The sequence below is a fragment of the Jaculus jaculus genome, chromosome 2 (genome assembly GCF_020740685.1).
Source record: "Jaculus jaculus isolate mJacJac1 chromosome 2, mJacJac1.mat.Y.cur, whole genome shotgun sequence".
NCBI classification, from domain to species: domain Eukaryota; kingdom Metazoa; phylum Chordata; class Mammalia; order Rodentia; family Dipodidae; genus Jaculus; species Jaculus jaculus.
The window spans coordinates 4,882,908-4,889,059 of record NC_059103.1 but is presented as its reverse complement, the minus strand read 5'-3'; the positions used below and the strand labels follow the sequence as shown (position 1 = coordinate 4,889,059).

The 6,152-nt window shown below is 45.1% G+C and overlaps 1 pseudogene; it reads right to left on the bottom strand.

Annotated features, from left to right (window-relative positions):
• Positions 1-1,781: 1,781 nt before the first annotated feature.
• On the bottom strand, positions 1,782-2,081 carry LOC101597434 (annotated as a pseudogene).
• Positions 2,082-6,152: the final 4,071 nt, after the last annotated feature.

Sequence of the window (6,152 nt, the reverse complement as noted above, 5' to 3'; positions counted from 1 at the left end):
GTTTTCTGTGACGCTGGGGACTGAACCAGGGCCTTGTGTACGCTGAGTGAACACTCCACCATGGGTAGTATACTCACTCCTATGTCCTACAGCCGTGTGTGTGTGTGTGTGTGTGTGTGTGTGTGTGTGTGTGTGTGTGTGTGTTGCCAGGGATTGAACCCAATGTATCGTGCATGCTGGGCAAGTATTCCTAAAACTTTTTGTTTTTTTCCCTTTGGAGCCGAAGTGGCCTCAAGCTTGCTATAGAGTATCCAAGAACTAAGATATAGAGTACCAGGCTGGCCTCAAACTTGCTACAGGGTATCCAAGAACTGGTCTATAAGTACTAGGCTGGCCTTGAACTTGCTATAGAGCATTCAAGAAGCCCAGTAAGCATCATCACATCTGGTTTATGCTGGGGATAGAACCCAAGGCTAGGGCTGCATGCAACCAACTGCTACATTCCAGACCTTCCCTGAAACATTTTTTTGGGGGGGTTCAAGGTAGAGTCTCACTCTAGCCTCTGCCTCACAACTGCTGGGATTAAAGGTGTGTGCCACCATACCCAGCAGCAATTTTTTTTTTTTTTTTAATGAGAGAGGGAGAATTGGTGCACCAGGGTCCACAGCCACTGCAATCAAACTCCACACACGTGTGCCATTTTATGCACATGCGTGACCTTGCGCACTTGTGTCACCTTGTGTGTCTGGCTTGCGTGGGACCTTGAGAATAGAACATGGGTCCTTAGGCTTCACAGGCAAATACCATCACTGCCAATTAAAAAATAACTGGGGGCTAACTCCACAATGCACTACCCATTTTCATTAACAAGGAGGGTCTAATGGGAGGGGGTAGATCACAGATGAGCCTAAATAATGGTACCAAACTGCCTGTATTTGCTGAAAAGAAAACTAATAAATTAAATTAAAAAAAATTTTTTTTGAGGGCTGGAGAGATGGCTTAGCAGTTAAGCGCTTGCCTGTGAAGCCTAAGGACCCCGGTTCGAGGCTCGGTTCCCCAGGTCCCACGTTAGCCAGATGCACAAGGAGGCATACGCGTCTGGAGTTCGTTTGCAGAGGCTGGAAGCCCTGGAGCGCCCATTCTCTCTCTCTCCTTCTATCTGTCTTTCTCTCTGTGTCTGTTGCTCTCAAATAAATAAAATAAAATAAAAAATTTTAAAAAAAATTTTTTTTTGAGCCAGGCGTGGTGGCAACGCCTTTAATCTCAGCACTCAGGAGGCAGAGGTAGGAGGATCACTGTGAGTTTGAGGCTACCCTGAGACTACATAATAAATTCCAGGAGAGCCTGAGCTAGAGTGAAACCCTACCTTGGAAAACCAATAATAATAATAATAATTATTATTATTATAAAGAATTAAATTTATTTGATAGAGGGAGAGACAGAGAGAATGAGAGAGAATGAGCACTTTAAGGCCTTCAGCTGTTGCAAACAAACTCCAGATGCAAGCGCCTTTTGCATCTGGCTTATGTGGGTCCTGGAGAATCAAACCTGAATCCTTTGGCTTTGTAGACAAGCACCTAAACTGCTAAGCCATCGCTCCAGAAAAAAAAAATGCAGACTTTAATCAGTACAAAGTATATGAGGTGGGCTTGTGGAGAAGCCAATCAAGTTACATAAATCAGGTGATACAAGTATCCAGTTAAAGTTTCTATATTTCCCTTTTTTGTGCAGAGTATTTATTTGTTAAGGTTGCTTAATATACAATTCTTCACTTGTGTTTTTGGAAGTCCTTTATTATAAAGATAATTCTTCTGCGTGATGAAAAATAGCAACCACAGTGATCATTCTAGACCTCCACGTTGGCTAAATTCCATTTTTTGTTGAGAGATGAGTTTCCTTCTGTATTTCTGAAGTAAGGTTGTGGTTGTGTTTGCAGGGCCCAGCAGACACATGCATCAGTAAATCTGGTGCTTTGCTTCCTTTAGAATGTTGTGTACTTACAGAGTGGGGCAGGAGCCCTGCTGATCTCGTAGCTTCTGAGGCACCAAGGTTAGGAGTGTCTCTTCTGTCAGGGAGCCTTGTCAGTGGAACGTGTGGCTCTACCACCTGAACCGGGTGGACGCCATCTTGCTGCCCATCATGACCACAGAGAAGGGGCAGCTTCCTGGGTGCAGGTGAGCCACAGAGCCTTTGGGAGTCAGCCCAGCAGTTTTTTAAATGACTATAATTAGAAGGCTATAGAAAAGTCTCAGTGGTTCAAGGCAATTGTTTGCAAAGCCTGATGGCCCAGGTTTGATTTCCCAGAAGCAATGTAAAGACAGACGCACAAAGTGGCACATGCATCTGGAGTTCATTTGCAGCAATAGAGGGCTTACCTATATTTTTTGGCATACCCATGTTTTCTCTCTTACATACGCTGTCTCTCTCTCTCCCTTCTTCCCTTCCTTCCAAGTAAATAATAAAAACAACATAATCAAAACAACCAAAGCCAAACTGCAGTGATACTTTTTATTTGTTTAGCAGTACTGGGATCAAAGCCAGAGCCTTGTACATGCCAGGCAAATGCTGTACCACTGAGCCACATCCACAGCCAGACATTTCTGTTTTTAAAATGTTTTAAATGATTTCTCTCTCTCTCTCTTTTTTAGGTAGGGTCTTGCCCAGGCTGATCTAAAGTTCACTATGTAATTTACTTATTTGCAAGTAGAGAGAGAGAGAGAAATAATGAATATGAATGAGAATGGGCATCCCAGGGCCTCTAGCCACTGCACACAAACTCCAGATGCATGTGTTACCCTGTGCATCTGGCTTTACATGGGTACTGAGGAATCGAATCATTAGGCTCTGGAGGCAAGTGCCTTAATTCTGAGGCATTTCTCTAGCCCCACTTCCGTATTTTTTTTTTATTAATTAATTTTATCTTAAGAAACAGAGAGAATGGTCATGCCAAGGCCTCCAGCCACTGCAACAAACTCTCGATGCTTGCGCTACCTTGTGTGTTTGGCTTACAGAGGTACTGGGGAATTGAACCTGGCTCTTTAGGTTTTGCAGGCAAGCACCTTAACCACTAAGCCATCTCTCCAGCCTCCCATTTCTGTTTTTAAATAACAGTTATGGGGTGTAACTCAGTGGGAAAGCACATGTCTAGCATGGACAAGTCTCTAGGATGGAGAAAGTGTGAGGAGACTCAAGAAATCCTCAGAACTGGGCTTGAGATGTAGCTCAGTTGGTAGAGTGCTTGTCTAGCATGGACCAAGCCCTGGGTTCAATCCTTTATGAGATATAAACGGGGAGTGGTGTTGCCAACCTGTAATCAGTGCTCCAGAGGTGGAGGCAGGAGGATCAGAACTTCAAGGTCATCCTTGGCTACATAGCAATAGCAAGTTTGAGACTAGCCTGACATACATGAGACAAAATACAAAATTCTTGCTGGGCGTGGGGCTGGAGAGGTGACTTAGCAGTTAAGCCTAAGGACCCACGCTCAACTTCCCAGATCCCATGTAATCCAGACGCACAAGGTGATGCATGCACAAAGTCGCACACATCCAGAGTTTGACTACAATGGCTGGAGGCTCTGGAGTGCCAATTCTCTCCCTCTCTCTCTCTGTTTCTCATTAAAAAGAAAATGATTATAGGGGCTGGAGAGATGGCTTAGCAGTTAAGGTGATTGCCTGCAAAGTCCAATGACCCAGGTTCAATTCCCCAGAACCCACATGGTGGCGCATGCGTCTGGAGTTCATTAACAGTGGTTAGAAGCCCTGGCAGTGCCCATTCTCTCCCCCTCTAATAAAAAAATATCAAAATAAAATACTTTAAAAAAATGATTGTATTCAACCTTAGAGCTAGCTTGGGCTACAGCGAGACCCTATCTCACAAAACCAAAAAAAAAAAAAAAGTGGGATGGGGCAGCCATTTTCTTCCACTTGCCCCTGCCCAGACCTACTTCAACTGACCCTAGGAAGTTATATCCTATTATGCAAACTTGAGGTTTTGAAGAGTTGGGTTGGTTTTAGTTGTCGTTTTCAAGGTAGGGTCTCACTGTAACCCAAGCTGGCCTCTAACTTACAGTGATGGTCTAACCTCATCTTCCCAAGTGCAGGCTGGAAGGGTTGTTTGATACGACCCCCTGAAAGGAATCTCAGACTAGGTCTGAGATTTTAGAATCCACGCCTTCTATTATGGTAATTTCTAGGTCCTTCTGTGCCAGAGCTGGGAGAAAACAGCTCTTCCCTCCCAGCCAGCACTCCCGACCCAAAACAAGAGATTAAAAACTGGGCTGGAGCACACCTTTAATCCCAATACTTGGGAGGTGGAGGTACTACTGTCATGAGTTCGAGGCCACCCAGAGACTATATAGTGAATTCCAGGTCAGCATGGGCTGGAGTGAAACCCTACCTTGGGTGGGGGGAACACGGGCTGGAGAGATGGCTTATTAGCAGTTAAGGCCCTTGCTGGCAAAGCCAAAGGACCCATGTTTGCTTCCCCAGAATCTACATAAAGCCAGATGCACAAGGTGGTGCATGTGTTTGGAGTTCATTTGCAGTGGCTAGAGGCCCTGGTGTGCCCATTCTATCTCTCAAATATATATGCATACTTATGGAGAAAAGGCTCAGTGGCTAATGGCACTTCCTGAAGGCCAGTGGTTCGATTACCCAGTACCCATGTAAAGCCAGATACACAAACTGGTGCATATATCTGGAGTTTGTTTGCATTGGCAAGAGGCCCTGGTGCACCCATCCTCTGTCTACCTCTCTCTCAAATAAATATATTTAAAGGGGGGGGGCCTAGAGAGATGGCTTAGTGGTTAAGGTGCCTGCCTACAAAGCCTAAGGACCCAAGTTTTATTTCCCAGTAACCATGTAACGCCAGATGTACAAGATGGCACATGTGTCTGGAGTTCAATTGCAGTGGAGAGAGGCCTTGGAGAACCTATTTTCTCTATCTGTCTCTCTCTCTCTCAAATAAAGAGTCGGGGGGGGGGTGCTGGAGATACGGCTTAGCAGTTAAGGCACATGCCTGTGAAGCCTAAGGACCCAGGTTTGATTCTCCAGGTCCCACGTAAGCCAGATGCATACGGTAGTACATGCATCTGGAGTTCGTTTAGAATGGCTAAGAGGCCCTGGCGTGCCCATTTTCTCTCTCTCTTTCTAATAAAGAAATAATAAAGGGCTGGAGAGATGGTTTAGCAGTTAAGGTGTTTGCCTGCAAAGCCAAAGGATCTGGGTTCGATTCTCTAGGACCCATGTAAGCCAGATGCACAAGGGGACACATGCATCTGGAGTTTGTTTGCAGTAGCTGGAGGCCCTGCCACGGCCATTCTCTCTCTGCCTCTTTCTCTCAAATAAATAAATAAAAAATATATATTTTAAGAAAAAATAAATTTAAAAATTTTTTCTTTAGTTTTTCGAGGTAGGGTCTCCTCTACCTCAGGCTGACCTGGAATTCACTATGTAGTCTCAGGGTGGCCTTGAACTCATGATCCTCCTACCTCTGCCTCCCAAGTGCTGGGATTAAAGGCGTGTGCCACCATGCCCGGCTTCTTTTTTCTTTTTAAGGAATAAGGAGGGCTTGACAAAGAAACCACCCCCATTTTGGATGTCTCCATCAGTGACACAGGAGGAGAGGCAGCGTGTCCCTTCACTAGAGCTTGCTCAGTCAAGACAGCTGTCATTTGGCTGGTTTGAGGTGGTTTTTTGTTTTGTTTTGGTGCTTTGAGACATGGTCTCACCACGTACTCCTCCCTGGCTGGCCTCTGACTCGGTGGTCTTCTTCTTTCACATGCTAGGATTAGTTGTGGGCCACCACACACTTTTTCAGTCTCAGTCTCACTGTATAACCCAGGTTGGCCTTAAACTACATCCTCTGCCTCCCAGGCACTGGGACTAGAGGCTTATGTGCCACCAAACTTAACTTGAGTCAGATGTTTTCCAAGGGCTCCACACACACTTAAATAACGAGTATTTCTTTCCTTCCTTCAAAAAATATTTTAAAAATATTTTTCTTGGGCTGGAGAGATGGTTTAGTGGTTAAAGTACCAAAGGACCCAGGTTTGATTCCCCAGTACCCGTGTAAAGCTAGCTGCATGAGGTGGCACAAGTCTGGGGTTTGTCTGCAACGGCTGGAGGCTCTGGCATGCCCATTCTCCATCTGCCGCTTTCTCTCAAGTAAATAATTTAAATTTTTATTATTTATTTTTGCTCTATGTAGCCCAC